The sequence below is a fragment of the Alosa sapidissima genome, chromosome 14, assembly GCF_018492685.1.
Source record: "Alosa sapidissima isolate fAloSap1 chromosome 14, fAloSap1.pri, whole genome shotgun sequence".
Taxonomy (NCBI): Eukaryota; Metazoa; Chordata; class Actinopteri; order Clupeiformes; family Clupeidae; genus Alosa; species Alosa sapidissima.
The window spans coordinates 10053882-10068291 of record NC_055970.1 but is presented as its reverse complement, the minus strand read 5'-3'; the positions used below and the strand labels follow the sequence as shown (position 1 = coordinate 10068291).

The window sequence follows — 14410 nt, the reverse complement described above, 5'->3', positions numbered from 1 at the left end:
TATTCAATGTATGTACATAGTAATACTACTGATATGTATACACCTGCAATATGTTTGGTAGTTCCAGATTAGACTACACGATTGCTGTAGTTTTCATCTGTGTGCTCATAAACCTAGGTTAGTAATTCCAATTTATAGTAGGCTTTCATGAGCAATACTTGTTTCTTTTTTACACCAAAAATATTAGTGTTTTGCATGTGTTGCCCAAACATTAAGTAGTGGGTGTCGCCTAGCATTTTGGAATATCTGAAACCTTTTATAGTTGGGCCGATTTAAAAAAAATCAGGAATAAATGTAAAATTCTATTCTTTTCAAAAAGTTTGTTGAAAAGGAAAAGCTGTACCCATTCAAAAACCGCGATGCTGATTTCTTTTTAAGATAGACAGGAACATGGGCAGGATGTTTATACTGCAAAATGTAAACATTTTCCCTGGCCTTCTTTAAATAAAAAATCAAGCAAAAAGTCCAGCTAGATCAGCTAATACTCTGATGATACATTGTGCCCGTTTGTGAGAGCACTCGGCGCAGCATTTGGATACTGTTTTTAATCATGAATACAGAAAAGAAGAATGAAGATAATATTTTAGCTGCGAAAGAAGGAGAGACACCCGTAGTATGGCCGAGCTGTGAACCTAGAAACTCGGATGGAGTCTTCTGAACAGCGCCCTGCAAACCTTCAAGATGAACCCAGCCATTCGCAAGTTCAAGGCAAGTAATTAGAATAATGTCAACTATGAACGACGACAAAGTGGACATGTAGCCTAGCGTTTTGATTAACTCTAGTTTGTGACATACAATGATGTTGTGTAGGATACTGAGTGTGTAAGCAACAATTTGACTCCGTGGTCACATAAGTAACGGACTGCTCCAGATTATTTACATTCAGCACCATATATTCTTTCTTTCCAAATCGACGTCCTTTAACCTTATTTTCTTTGCAGTGAAATAAACCGGGAAAGATTGAGTGTTCTCTCCACTAACATGGTTTTAAAATACTAAAAAACATGTTCGTGTCTGTGTTATAACAAAACCATTTCAAGCCAAATTTGCGCAAGCCTAAATATACATTTTCCGCCGTCTGTGCGTGGCAGAGAACTTCTGCTATTTTGCCTTCAGCTGTTGAAAGCAGTACTGGTATTCATTGATCCCGGGAGAGCTCGAGATTTCTCAGCCTTCGCTCCCTCGCAGACGGACGGCCCTGCAGGTTCACTCCGGGTGGCTCGCCGGTCCCTGAAATAAGATATTCTGGCTGCTGTTTTGGTTTCTGCCAACTTCAGGCCTTTCGTAGCAGTCGGATTTAATAAGCACTTTTACACACACAGCTCTGTACATTTACTTTAAGCAAGTAAACTACAAACAGTTAGCAAATGCCAGTGTGCACAGTGCACAACTTTCACTCCTGATGCCATTGAAACGTGCAGTTGACACTGCCTTAAAGGTGCAACTATTGACACAGTCTTAATACTGTAGTTGCATTCATTACATAGATAGATAGATAGATAGATAGATAGATAGATACTTTATTGATCCCCAGGGGAAATTCAAGTTCTATTCTATTATCGCACTGCCCTTAAATGTAACTGTATGCTATTAGACTACCGTTTTTGAAAATAAATAAATTATCGGTGACTTTTTAATTACCCACGATAGAAGGAAAAAACATTTATGTGATGGTGCCTCTTTATAGAAGGCTGCTCAAAATATCACATGCATGCCAAGAACAATGCATGCAAGTTATTGTCATATATAATACACGTTGAGTTGAGTTGTAGCCTATCCTACTGCAAAACATGGTATAAGGTCGGAGCCTGCGTGACATTGCTCCTGGTGACCATAACATAGGCTACAAATCCTCGCATGACCAATGTGCAGTTTAGGTGCAATGGAGATATTTGATGGGGTGGCCAGGTTTGAAACCCAAGTGAGGAATGTATATGGCTAGAAGTATTGTTTTAACCGCTCTACAAGGAGCGCCCGCTTGGAATGGGGCCCATGCATTTATCAGAGACATGGACCACCCAGCGCGCCAAAGAACTAGGCGCGCGCCCGTCTTTTCTCTCTCCCTGCATTTAATTACGCTGATGACTTCATTTCGAGAGCACCCCTTGTTTCGACCCGTTCCCCAAAACCAGTGCTTTTCACACTCTTCCCACCCCTCCACTCTCCAGGACATGCCCTCTACAACCTGGCTGTAGTTTATAGATATGGGATGCTTCAGTGTTTACTTAAACTTGTGGCAGAGTGTGCATGCGCCATGAATTATAGATCATCCAGTAACCATGATTGGCATGCTATTTAACGACACTGAAAAAGTGTGTCCACAGAACATCAAAACTACAACCTACAGACTTTGAATTGGTATCTGTGGAGAGAGTTATAAAATTCTCAAAAACAAACATGTTTAATAACGACTACATCGGCCCACCGCGAATATTTGTTTTAATATTTTGATAGCAGTTCTAAATGTGATGTTAACACTTGTATTCCTACTGTAATTAATTAAATCAATTTATAATTTACAGTGTAGGCTAATTCAGCCTATTAGCTTAGTTTAAATTACAACTTAGCCTTTGCGTGAATTGATTATTTTAAAAGGTCTAATAAAGAGTCCATTAAATTAGGAAATTTCAAGCACTTTTTTGGTCCCCCATAACACAGCCATTTTTAAACCGCTCTCAGAAATCCTTCCCGGCTTCCACTCACTTCTTGAATGCGCGCTCATTTTCCATGACGTCTGCCAGTGAAATATTTGACAGCATTGCATCCCCTGGAATGCGCAGTCACTTAGGTAGAACAATTCCTCATCGCTGGCGTAACAACGTCTCTAAAATGTTCATTTTGATCGATTGATATATGAAATAATTGCCGTTTTGGCAAGATGGGTATCCACGAGCTTTTGGGATGTCTTACTTAGAAATAAACGCACACGGATAACCTAATCTTTTCTCCTGATATAGCCTAACAGGTGATATAGTTTTAGTTTGTGTGTTTTGATTTACCTTGTCGCAAGTCGTTCAACAGTGACTGAAATATTTAACGCCTTATATTCAAACCCGTTTCTAAATTTCAGCAATATATAGGCTAGTCTATGTATAGCAGACAATGCATTTCTAAGCAGATGTTGTCACACACATCTCTATTTGAAACCACAAATCACTTATAAACAATGTGGCTATCCATAATTCTCAAGTATAGGCTAGTTGAGCAACGTTGTGGTGTTTGGCAGCTTGATGGAGGCTCTGTTACTATATCGGGAGCTACTCAGGTTCAAATAGGATAGGCTAGGCTACAAACAAGGTACAAACCTGAAGAAACACTATTTATTGTACTGGGGTATTAAAATAGTGAAGCGAACCATATTTGATTCTGACTACATCAAATGTCAAAAATTGGAATTCCAAATCAAGGTAAATACAAAAATGTAGCCTATTTGACTATTTGATACAGACAAGGAATTCAAAATCAAGGTAGGCTAGCTAATAGAACACTAAGATGAACCATCTTTTCCGCCCTCTTTAGGACCAACCAGTCTGCTAATTGTAGCATTTGACTTATTCTGGAAGAATAGAAAACGAATTTGTGTTTTACGTTTTTATTAGGAAAACGATATTTTAAAGTATATCTAGCCTACTCATGTGTTTATTTTGATCAGTTAATTGAATTTGGATAGTATCCCTAAAGAACATAGTGTGTAGTATTTTAAAAACCATACGATTCATCCGGAAACTTACATGCTATCGCAACACATTATTATTATTATTATGTATTATTATTATTAGGCTATTATTATTATTAGGCCTACTAGGATATTATTATTGGTTGTTGCGATGGACCAGTTAGCTTGCATTAGTTCATAATATAATAGTGAAGAAACACCTGCATGACCCTGTATAAGAAACAAAGAAAGAAAGACTCTGTTGATGTTCACTGTGTGATTGAGAGAACTGCTACAACAATACAGTGGTAAAACATTTCACATAGCTTGTAATTTCCAGACTTTTGGTGGGAAATTACATTTATAATGCTTGATTCATATGTAGATTGCGAATACAATGTGAACGATATACTGTATTTCTAGATTGTTAGCTGAACCATTGTAACTTAAGTTGTCTTTAATACCTGTATTATTCAGGTGTTAATGAGTAGGCTATCCAAGTATTTTTTTGATGGACATGGTGGCAAAATAGTATTTCAAGTACATGTTGACATGATTTGAAACACCTTTCACACCACTATGCATATTTTTTGAAGGAGGTAGATAAAGATGCAGATGCTGTTGTAGGCTACAAATAAGTCTTGTGTCACTGCGTCATTTGCTCCAGAGAGGAGTAGGACAGACCTTTTAAAATTAAAATGAGCAAGGTAAGCGACCTGAGTGAGTAGCTATTATCTCAGTTATGATGTAGGCTACAGAAGGATGGCCACTGAGAAATGTTTAATTAGCTGAGTCTCAGGTGATTTCGAATTATATCCGAGGGTTTGTGTAGGCCTACCATGCGCTTCATAGCACATCATTATAATTTTGATATAAGATAAATCCTATTGCATTCTCTACACACACACACACACACATGCTAGCACACTCACATCACTTTCACTTACTCAGTAGGTGGCCATGTATATTTTTGTTCAAGTGCTGTTTATGTGAATGAAAAAGGATGGGATTACACAGAGGGCTGATTGCGCTCATTGGGCCGCGGGATTGATTTGAACTGTGAAAGATGGGGGCCCCACCCTTTCTTGTAATCAGCGGAGCTAAAATCGCACTGTACGACTTTTTAATTTCCTTGGCGAGAATTTGCCATTGCACCCTGGTGATTTGGTGTGGTAAAGAGGCGGGAAGGCAGACTGCTTGCATCGTCTGACCGTAACGGGACAAGTACTTAAGTGTACCAAGACACTACAGCAACAGAGAAAGGGTCAAGTGGGTAAATCGATCGACCTTCCACAGCAACTATGTTGACCATGTTCACATCACACGACAGTTGCTTTGAAAACTGCTCTATTGTCGCTTGCTTCATGAGTACAGATTGATTTGTAAGGACGGACGGAATGACTGTCATTGATCCCCACACATAATAGCATCTTTGAGTCGTTGAAGATAGGATGGTGTAGTAGGCTAACCTACGTGAAGCAGGTGAATATTGGATAGGTTGCACGAGGTATCTGGGCAGGGCGACCCTCTCATATGTAAACATAGATATTCATCTGATTTATTTGCAACATATAAGGATAGTGGTTCACTTAATTTGGTATGTAGGGATTTTTACAAACACTGCTGAACTAATTCCCCATAAGGTCACATAGGCTATCCAACGCTCTCAAATACTCAGGTCAATATGTTGCTTAATGACGGATCTTCTTTGAAATAGCCTACAAAATACGAAAACTATAATTTACGGAACGGATAACAAAATGTAGGCCTAGGCCTATTTCAATGAATATGTATGCTTGAATTTCTAGGACAACACAGACTTGAAAAGGCTAAGCAAATGAGATTTCCTCTTGTAGCATGGGTATACAGTAAACCATATAAATAAATAGATTAAGATAGCCTATGGTCTGGGTTTAAGGCTAAACCCATTGATACTGTATTTCTGTACCTCAAAACATACATAATACGCAGGCTAATACGCATTGTCTGCACATGGGCATAATATTTAGGCCTAATTAGTGTATTAAATTAATAGCATAGGCCTACGTCATCAATGAGTGATATTTCATTAGCCTATTTGCAATGAAATCCCAAGCCACCGGACTGTTTGAGTTAACCTCGTTTCAGATCTTCACTCACGTCAGAAACAGAACTTGACTGAACGGCAAATCTGCTTGTTGGCTCGCAGGAAACACAAAATAATAAGGGACTTGAAGTGGCTTCATGGTGGTCCTAAGTGGGTGACATGGTCATTGATCATTTGAATCTTACCCCAAAACAAGCCCGAAGCCTCCTTGAGAGCAACGATGACCTCTGTCCTGTATACTTGTGTCCAGACCTCTGCATCTCTGGCCAGATTACCCAGAACTCTCATCATCAAATACGCTCTCTTAGGCAAATATTTTGATGTCTACTTCCTTTCGACCAACGCTTATACCTGACTGCCATGGTGGAATTCTCCGGTAGGCCCATGTTTACTTTATCAAAGGTAGCTGTCTCTAAATCAAAGTATTTCTGTTTGGGTTGTGATTTCAACTCGTGCAAATGAACTTACATGGTAAACCTGTTTCGGAAATACTTAGACAACCTAAATTCTTTATTATTGCTAATTTTGTTTGGGGCATAAGCCTCTTTTGATTGCGCCTGAGCTCAAAAATGATGCGTAATTAAGCTTACAAACATTGCCTAGTTATGATTGCTCAGCAAGAACAATATAGGCCTACCGGCAAATTTTCTAACAGCATTATAGAAATTTTGCAAAAACACACACCATTAAACTTCTAACTTTATTAAAACCAAATACATTATTCTAAGAAATAAGACGTGATACACGGTCAAGTGTGTTAACATTATGGAACACTAACACACGACCCATAGCCTATTTTTAAATTAATCTGTTTCCCAAAATTGTACAATATTTGCACTTATTTCTTTGCCTTTCACAAATTCATGGTCTTTAAAACAGATAGTGTATTATTTCTCAGCAACAGCAATCAGGCCAAATGCCTTGAGAACTAGGCTGCTTATAGAAGTCTGCAAGTGCCAATTTCTTCCTGGATTTCAAGCATCACCAAGTCATCCCAGAGGCATTGTCAAATGAAAATAATAGATGGATAAAGCGCGGTACAGGCCTTAGAATTAAGGCACGCATGTTTAAAAATAAACAGAGATTTCTTCATTAAAGCCTAAAAACGTTGTTAGCTCTACAAGCAAGCAATTAAAAATAAATGAAACAAACGCAACAATTTCATTGTTCTTTGGATCAAATGAGGTACTTTTACAAAGCCGCATCAAAACTTGACACAAGTGAAGGGCAGGAGCCATGAAAACTTGACTTGAATTCGTGGCAATAAACTGAAACTGCTTGAGTGTGGCCTATGTGAAATTTCTCTGCAAGCACAAGCCCAAGAGTTTTATTTTCACTCAAAATGACAGCATGCTTAGCGCATACCGAAAAGAAAACAAGTAAACAAAACATATCCCGACGGAAGAAACGAACGATTGAGCTTCGGTTTCATATTTAATTTTTCCTACTTTAAACTGGAGGAACCAGAATACACTGGGAAGCGTAAATATGTCTCCCCGATGACGGTCTGGCCACAACACGTTAGTTTTACTTCAGGATTATAACATCCTTTATCGTTTAACACTTCTAGGATGCAGCACAAAGCCTCGGCCAGTATACAAACACATGCACACTGATGAGGATGTGCGCGAAGGGTCAGAGGATGAAAATGAAAAAGGACTGTGATGGTGGTCTGAAGCCATATGCAATTCCTTTAAGACAATAAGTGCAGTTTAAGTTACAGTTTAAGTTAGGCAAACAAAGTTATATATATCTCTATATAAGTTATATATATCTCTATATATATCTATATAAAGTTACAGGGTTTCCAGGAAGGCTGATCTTCTTATCAAAGGGATCCAATGAAGTACCTCCATCAGTTCCCCATTCTTCCTACCTCCTGCCTGTTAGAATTCCTCAGACTAATGATAATTGAGAGCTATGGATCGCAAAAGATTCTCTTTCTCCTTGGGGGCGAAATGCCAGAGAAACCACTATAAAATTGCCATTTTCCCTCTCTCACGCACTTCTCTGTGCTTCCTACAATCCAGACTGGCCTCTTAGATCCACACATCTACACACATGCCTGTGGGAGGGTGGCTGAAAGGAACCCACTGTGAAGTTCGTGTTTGTGTTCTTTTGCTCTGCCACCCCCTAGCACCCCCCCACCCACCCACACCCCACACCCCCCCCCCCCGCCCCCCCCACACACACACACACACACACAATTAACCAGAGTCTGTCCATGTCAGCCCATTATACATCAGTGGAGAGACATCACACAGTAGACATCCACTCAGGCTGAACATGAGAGAGAAGAGAATGGGTTGGTGTGGTGGCGTCTGTTGCAGGTTTAATCTTTTGATATACAGTGATTTGAATTTAAAGAGAGCACACGAGAGAGCCAGCGTTTGCATCCGTACTGTATTTACATGGCCTCGCGGCTGCTCTGTCCACCCCCCCGCCCCCCGCCACCTTTCCCGCCCCACCACCACCACTCTTTAAAGGGGGATTTTCCTGTGGGGAGGCTATTTGGAAAAAGCAATTAAGAATTCCCAAACAGCGCACAACAATAGACGATGTCGTTGTGCAATGTGTTGTTCTTGAGTCTCTTAAGGTTTTCCTCTGAGACAGCCCTCAACTATTTTTGAACCGCACTGAGGAGGCACCTTCTCAAAAACCTCAACTGAGTGTGGGGGCAGGTAGCCAGAAGGATGGGGTGGGGGGGGGTAAAAGTCAGGGTGGGGTGGTGGTGGTTGTGGGGTGGCGGGGGGGTTGTGTGGTAATTTTCTCTCTGAAGTTTACCCCATCTCTGTTCTCTTACAAACAAGGCTTGGCAGCTTACATTATTATGCTTGTACAATCTACGCTCGTGTAACTTTGAACCCGGGGCATATCCTCATTGTCTGTGGGAACCGATAGCCAAGCAGTGGTCGGCTTTAAGAATGTTTCGGAAACGTAACGTGATTCGGCCCCATAATGCCTTCTCCCCACAACGGAAGACCAGGGTGGGAAAAAGGGCTGTGAGCATTTCCTGCGCAGAGGGGGGTCCCAGTGATGCATCAGACCGAACTGGCATCATGTGACGTGCAGCCCGCCAAGGCACAGTTTGTGATCTCAATTGGAGAAGAGAGCGAGGGAGCACAGCAGAAGCCCCTAAATTGTTAATTGCTCCAGAGCAAGAGGAATGCACACCAGCTGAATTTGAAAGTATGGGAAACTCTACAGGAGATGGCTGCTCCCAGTCAGAGAACTATACTCATAACAAAGAACCATAGATGCTACAAAACAAAAACATAAACGCTCCTTCACTAGCCTTTTTAAATACAAATAAACTAAAACATAGCATTGAATAATACTTCTCAAGGACTTTCTTAGAGATTTCTAAAGCTGCTGGGTAGATGAAACTGAATTACTGACCAAAGCTCATACATTTATTTAGTCTTCTGCTCGTTGCGACGTCTACGCCTGATGCCAGTCGTAATGACAGTATAATGAAAAAGGGGAAGGAATACAGTGGTGGAGTGGCGGTCACAGAGCGTGCTCCGAGGATGAAACAGACAGACACGCCGGCCAACAAGCAAGACAGCTAGCGTGTGTATCCAGACGTTGTGTGTCGACTGCCAAAGGCTCGCTCCCTGGGGTTTGTGTAAATGTCATAAGGAGCACACGGGGAATCTTACGCCCAAAACCGTCAAAGAGCTTTTTATTTCCACCTGCTCCAGAACTCTTTCCGTTGGCCTGCTCTATAACAATGGCACTGGAAAAGGCTGGAGAGTGCTTCGTGACAGCACTAAGATTGATGTAGGATTATGTTTGGCCCTTCTTCAGATCTGGTCCAAAAGGGAAGTAGCCTACCCACCCACCCCCCCCCATCCCCCCAACCCACCCACACAACCCTCACCTCTATTCAGCACCAGCACCTCTTGTGAAACAAGGGCTGTAAAATAGGACAATGTGCTGATCATGACTTTCTCAGAAAATACTTTTATGTACACAAAGACACTCTCAGACACACAGATGCACACACGCGCACGCACACACACACACACAAACACACGCACACACACACACCCACACTTGCATGCACCATGCACAGTATCACATAAACATACACACACTCACTCAGTCAACCGTACACATTATTAGACATTCTGTGCAATAGATATTCAAACACACCGACCAAAAAGTGGCAATTGCTAGAAAAGGCAACCTGGCATGTATAACCAAACAGGCTTTTCACTACTCGTAAATCAACTCACCACTACATGAAACAGGATAAAGCTCATTTACGCTGTGCCGTCATGTCCAAAAGCCGCACCGCATCAGAATAGGTTTTCACTCGCTCATTACAAAAACAGGGGGAGAGCTCCATCTGAAAAGAGATACAAGCAGCTCATCAGTTTTGCATTCTTTCCATTTCTGCAGGGCTGGAGAGAAAGCAGTGATCGTTCGTCTCAAAATGTCTGTTTTTTTATTCTCTTCTTATTCCCCTTTTACTTGTAGGGAGAAGAGAGTGGGTCTCAAGCTGATCTATATGGCTCATCACCTGAAAAGACAGTTTCTATTCTCTGCAGAGATCATGGGTGTCTGGATGAACCTGAAAGGGAACAAGGGGTATGTGCTGCGGTGAGATGTGCCACACGGTGAGCACTTCACCAGATCGCCCTCCAGGGCACTGACCTTTGACCTCCAGCACGTGTTTATATCTAGTGATTGATCGGATAAATAGTGATGAGTCACTTCTCTGAGTGTGTTTACGTTACAGAGTCACGCAAGGAAGAGAAGGAGCGCCATGGTCTGCTAAAGTCAGAAGAGGGAGAGAAAGTGAGAGCGAGACAGGGAGGGAAATCTATTTCTCTCTCTCTTTGTGTGTCTTTCTCTCACTCTCTGTGTATTTGTGTGTGTGTGTGTGTGTGTGTGTGTGTGTGTGTGTGTGTGTGTCATAACAGTGCTAAAATTAGAAAACCTTGGCGAATGTCCTGTACCTGCAGGTTGAACCACTGCTGCTGTATTGTCTCTGCAGAAATGGCTGGAGATGCAGAACTGCAGTAAAAACGATAACAGTTAATTTCCAAAACTGCAATAGTAAAACTGTAGAGCACAAACAATGACATAATCTGAGTTTCATCAGAGACGAAATCTAAAAAAGCAAATGTCATATATATTCTGCATAGTTTGTTTGAATCTACTGAACCAATCTATTTATATTCTCTTTTGGGAATAATTGTCTAAATTGAAGTAATTCTAATCATTTTGAGCTAAACTAAGTGCAGGGATGTCTTTACTTTGAAAAGTGCATTTTTTTTTTCCTTTTTGTGGTTTCCTGTCACTTTTTTTATTTGATGCATTATTTAAAAATGAAATGAAATAAAAAGACCACATAAGACATTTCCTGCTCTTTATATGAACCCAATATCATTGTAAAATTAAAATATTACTCATGCACTTAACTAGCACACTCTACTCTGACAGGCTCTTGCGTGTTCCCAAAATATTTTTTAGAGTGTATTCTGCCTTTGCAACTGAAGCAAGCAAGCCGCCTTCCTTCTCTATGATTAAAAAACAATATCCTACCCCAGTCTCCGGCACTTTTTGGAATTTCACAATTGTTGTTTTTGTATTGCAGGCTAAGTTTGCTCAACCCTGTAAATAAAATGCATGCAGTCATTTGACAGTTTTCCTTCTGTTTTTTCTCCCTGTTCAATTTGAGCCTCATCATTGACCTGTGCTGGATACTCTCCCTGCCCCCCCACCCCCGTCCCAAAACTCACACATGTTCCCACAATGAAAGAGTCAGCAGGCCTTATTTTGGACAGTTTCTCTTGAATTGTAAGGCCTGTCAAGGCATTTGATTGATAGTCGTGTTCATCAACATATTATTAAGTAATCAGGGCTCACCACAACGACTCCTGTACCTCCTTAATTCCAGCAAAGGTCTGACATTAAATGCTAATTAAAGACTTTTGAAAACTGTTTATTTTCTGAGAGCCTTGTGAAAAAAAATATGTGCACAGTTGTACAGTATTTATATTTGTATCCTCACAACGCAGTGCAAAGTGAAGTAACCAAGTGATATCATGTCTGTGCTCGTTGCCAGTGTACCTGCTTGTGTGATCATTGTCTTGGGAGAAAGAAAGAAGGTCCATTGACCCAGAAACTGAGATGTACTAACATGGCCTTAAAGTGCATACATTTCCTTAATATTCAAATTGTCATATAACATACTTGTATTAAGAGACAAGGTTACTCATCAGCCACTTCCAATCTCATGTTATATTAAGTTAATGCAAAATAGAGTTAAGAATTATACTGTACATTTGTGCATTTATGTCTGCTCTGGGCAATGTGGTAGCCTATATGAAAATTATAACTATGGTCTTATATTAATATTGATACAATAAGATCCCTATAAGGTATCAAAATGTTGTTTTTGGCTGAGCATACTTTTATGCAATAGAGAAAAAGCAAAGGGGAGTAATGGTTAAATTTCTGCTGATATGACAGCAAAAGGGATTATGTTTTGTCTATACAATACTGGAATGTAAATATTGAAAACTGTTGTGTCTACACAGTACATACTGTGTGGATGCATCCTTCTATGAGGTCTGCAGACTGCATTGGTGATGAACAGTCATTTGGTAATGGGCCATGTTTTAGGCTGAAATGGTGGTTATAAAATCTCAAGCTCATTTCATTGCTAAGGTCAATTTGATATGGGAGTCAATCAAATGGCAGATGTTTTGTGTTGCGCTGTTAAACATATCCCTGCTGGAGGGTAATTTGGACATGCGTAAACTGGCATAGCCTATTTGGCGCTGATGCTTTTTCTGAGAACGCGTTTTACTTTGAAATGCACTTAATGAAATAACGATTAAAATAGACTATAACACCATATACAACAATATATAAAACCAAAACAACCATATTCGATATATATAGTTTTTTTTAATCAGGGGTGCAGGTTTTATGAAACAGAAAAAAATGCCAATATAGGCTGTTTCGAAATTTTCAACGTCGCACATAATGCACGTGCACTTTTTGCACCTGTTAAAAGTCGAGAACTTGCCTCCTTGTGCATGAGCAAATGCTTTGCTACCTACCAGAAATGTCTCTTTATAGTTTTTTTCGAAAGCCAAAGAAAGAGAAGTTAGTCACATGTTTCGTGATATTTCTACCTGTGGCAGATGGAAGGTAAGCTGCATGCTAAAAGATTAGCAAAACAAAACTATCCATCTCACTTCAAGACGTGTTGCGCTAAAATATTTCCTCGAATCCTCAAACAAACATTCAACCAAATTGTACGACGTGCAACTCATTCAATTCAAGTCTTGAATTGTTGCTGAATACAAACCCCATGCCAGTTTCTAGGTTTCTTCAGCCTGTGAAAAGGTAGACTAATCAGACTGTTTATGACAAACCGAAAAAGCCGGTTGCCTTATTGCTGCGTCTGAGGGGCTCACTCCATTTCACCTCTGCGATTTACTATTTACCAGCCAGAGGAGAGGAGACTGGTAGCCTAACTGAGTTCCTCCTCTACTGAGAAACTTTGCTTTAAGCCTACGGCTGTGTTTACAACATCATTATTTATTATGGCAAGGATCTCAGATTTTATTGGTTTTGTGGGTCTGAAGGAAAATATCAATCTCTTCTAGAAGGCCCATTGAAATGTTTGCTATTTTTGGTTAAGTGGATAGGCTTCATTAGAAAAGCAGTGTAAACAGCAGAGAAATAATTACATGGAACAAACACTAGAATTCTTGAGAGGCTTAATTACAAATCAAATATGACTTATGGTTGTTGGAATCTTTAATGCCTTCTGTAGAGTATAGAGAGCTTGATATTTTGTGGATTTGTGTGACAATTCTGTCACACTTATAATCTTAATTTCTGTTGCAGATATTGGAGTGGTGCTTTTGGGATATTATTTTAGAAAAAAACCTTGTTATTTTAATTTAACAGTTCATTTTTGATAGTGAAGGATTGCATAAACTGCTCATTTGTAGATATGAATTAGTCTTGATCCTCCTGTGTTCCTCGGTTCAAAAGGTTCCTTCATATGAGCGTATGGATACCAACAACTTGAGGTACTTCTGGAATCAGCTTCTAAATACTGACTAATCTTCTCAGATTAATAAACAAGGGTAAGTCTGAAACATGGCCATTAAACGGTTTCTCAGTGCTACAGACAAACCACACCCCATACGCACACACAAACACCCTCTCCAACATCAACACAACACATTAGCACTTGCACATTAGCATACACTACTCTTATTTATTTATTGCTGCAAGAAGAGCCGAAATACAAGATTTTTACTCTCCTTATACATTAATAAGGTGTAGTAATAAATGGATTTTTACTCTCCTTATACATTAATAAGGTGTAGTAATAAATGGATTTTGAATCTTGAAACTAGGGCATACGAGATTGCCAACCTATTGTCCAAACCTTGCCCTTTGGTGCTCGTCAGTTAATTGTAAATACAAAGCTTATGGGACAGCTCCATCCACAAAATGCAATGTTGGCTATGTACATACATAATGTATCTGCGGGCTACATTCCCTATGTGCCTATAATGATTAGCTTCTGTAGTCGTGGCGACCACAGACCAACATGCTGCCTTGTTGTGGGTAGGAACCGTAACCTGGGGCTTCCCCAAGGCTTGGGGTCTGGTCTGAGTTCTGCA

At 40.2% G+C, this 14410-nt stretch overlaps 2 long non-coding RNA genes across 2 annotated transcripts in view; both read left to right on the top strand.

Annotated features, from left to right (window-relative positions):
* Positions 1-10230: 10230 nt before the first annotated feature.
* On the top strand, positions 10231-11390 carry LOC121681581. The gene is made up of 2 exons (XR_006022190.1): positions 10231-10366; positions 10489-11390. It is a non-coding gene; the product is annotated as an uncharacterized LOC121681581 (long non-coding RNA).
* Positions 11391-12784: 1394 nt separating this feature from the next.
* The window catches only part of LOC121681582, a 61914-nt gene continuing 60288 nt past the window's right edge, over positions 12785-14410 (top strand). Inside the window, exons 1-2 of the long non-coding RNA XR_006022191.1 lie at positions 12785-12914; positions 13770-13864. This is a non-coding gene — a long non-coding RNA (uncharacterized LOC121681582). The remainder of the gene's footprint in view (positions 12915-13769; positions 13865-14410) is intronic.